General features: G+C 42.4%; 1 protein-coding gene across 1 annotated transcript in view; it reads left to right on the forward strand.

The window, feature by feature from the left end:
• The window catches only part of arhgap32b (Rho GTPase activating protein 32b), a 58,137-nt gene that overhangs the window by 15,921 nt on the left and 39,716 nt on the right, over nt 1-2,500 (forward strand). The window lies entirely within an intron of this gene.

Consider the following 2,500-nt stretch of genomic DNA (forward strand, 5'->3'; position numbering starts at 1 on the left):
TGCGCGTGCATGTTCGTCTGCGTGTGTGTGTGTGCATGTGCTTGCGCGCGTGCATGTGCTTGCGCGCGTGCATGTGCTTGCGTGCACGCGCGTTTGTGTGTGTGTGTGTGTGTTTGTGTGTGTTTTGCCCTCTTGTGGTCTAGTGCAGTATGACAGTGTGGAGTTCAAGAGGCCTGTAATCTGGATAGAGAGGATTACACAGAATACAATCCAGACAGGAGAGGGGGAGAGAGAAGGAGAAGAGAGGAGAGAGGGATAGAGAAGAAGAAGAGAGGAGAGGAGGCGGGTAGAGGAGGGAGGGGGATAGAGGAGAGAAGAGAATAGAAGAGAGAGGACAAGAGAGGAGAGGGTGATAGAGAAGAGATGACAAGAGAGGAGAGGGGGATAGAGGAGAAAGGTAGAGGAGAGAGAGATAAAGAAGAGGGAGAAAAGAGAGAAGAGAGGTATAGGAGAAGGGGATATAGGAGAAGGAGAGGGAGATAGAGGAGCATAGACAGGAGACAGGAGAGAGGGATAGAGGAGAGGGGGATAGAGGAGCGTGGTATGCAGGAGAGAGAGAGAGAGAGAGAGGGAGAGGGAGAGAGATGGAGAGAAATGGAGAGGGAGATAAAGGAGAGTGATTTACTGGAGAGAAGAATTTATTTCTGTGTTAGTTGCAAAGGGAGAGGCACACTGTGTCAAAGGTGTTGAGTAGCTGTGTCAGCCATTTGGTGTCAGTGTTCTAGTTTTTTTTAATCTCATGTGAATAGGTATATCTGATGATGAGTGTCCTGATTTGATACCCATCTGACATCCATGTCATTATTTAATTTCATAAATAATATAATAAAATAATATTATAATATAATAAAATAATTCATAAGGTTTGTCTGCTCTGCTCTGCCCCCATATTGTGTGATCATTTCATAGCCAGGTTAACTTGCTCTGCTTTGCTGCAGATATTGTGTTACATTACATTACACTTGGCTGACACTTTTACCCAAAGCGACTTGCAGTTGTTTACAGTACAGGGTATTGGTTACAGTCCCTGGAGCAATGTGGGGTTAGGTGTAGGGATGTTAACCGGTAACCGTTTAACCGATAGTCGACCGGATCAACTTAAACTGGTTAAAATGTTCTGCCACCGGTTAACTGATTGTAATAATAATAATAATTATAATAATCATTTCCTCCCAAAAAGCCCCAAAAAACGATAATTTTGAGGTTTTAGTACGATAATTTAGCCTTTTCCATCTGTCAACAGTGGCTGGACATGGCAGGTCCTGTCTGCGCAGCAAAAAAAAAGGCTTATATGAAAAATTAAATTAAAAAAAGTCAGTGCTGTGCATATCAGGCACGCGAATGTTGTATAATTTAAGATTACCGGTTAACCACCGGTTAATGAGTCTCAGTAGCCCTTTAAGAGTTTTTTCAATTTTCGCCATCCCTAGTTAAGTGCCTTGTTCAAGAGCACTTCAGTCATGGAGGCAGGTGCAGGGAGAGGTCAGATGGGATTCGAACCTGCAACCCCCTGATTGAAAGACCAGAGGGAGAACTAAGAATATCTTTGGAAAGACTACCTCCGTAATCACTTGGCTGCCATGTTGGATTCTAAACTCTTCACTGACTGCTGTAGTTGCTGTGTATGGGTCCCTCACTGCATAATAATATACAGTACAGGTGTCCATCAGTCTATATTATTGTTCTACACTCCTGTACACTGCTTACTCTGTGTATGTAGTACAAAGAAAGATATTCTACTCAGTAAAGGGCGATTTGCCACTCCCATAGAGTTCAAACGAAGATATTCCATTCTGCAGCCAGTCACTAGTGTGTAATAAACACTGTTGGGCAAGTTACTCAAAAACTGTAATGCATTACTGATTACGTGTTACCTTCTTTTCAAAGTAATCCCTTACATTACAATATTACTGCGTTTCAAATGTAAGACATTACACTACTTTTGCATTACTTAAGTTTCTCTCGCCAAACAAAATCCTGTAAATATCGATCTTGTAATTTACAGTGTGAACTGTAATCAAGCTCATGAGTCATGACTCTTTCACCTCCCACCCAGGAGGTGTTTCAGCAGCATGCAAACTAAAAACTAGCAGGTTTAGAAATGGCTTCTTTCTGACCTACCACACTGAACACCATTAAAATGCAGGTTACAGTAAAATGTATTGTAACTTAAGTTACTTACATTGTAATTACTGCACTGTAAAATGAATATTACAGATTTCACCCCCGTGGTGCCTTACATTTCTGTGTTGCAGCAAAAAGTTGTGCATTACAGGAATTAATTACTTTGCTCCCAAAGCTGGTAATAAAGTATATCACAGACAGAGGTGCTCCATTCCAGTGGCTCCACGACCCTTCTAGAACCCTCCATTCCGCTACGAATGCACCCTCAGAGTTCTATCGGTCACCACGGTAACCCCACTGGCAGTTGGCCTCAGGTTAGCATGCTAGCGTTATCCTAGCTCACAGGAAGCACAAAATGAAGAAACTTAGTCCATTT

This window comes from Engraulis encrasicolus, chromosome 7, assembly GCF_034702125.1.
Source record: "Engraulis encrasicolus isolate BLACKSEA-1 chromosome 7, IST_EnEncr_1.0, whole genome shotgun sequence".
Classification (NCBI taxonomy): Eukaryota; Metazoa; Chordata; class Actinopteri; order Clupeiformes; family Engraulidae; genus Engraulis; species Engraulis encrasicolus.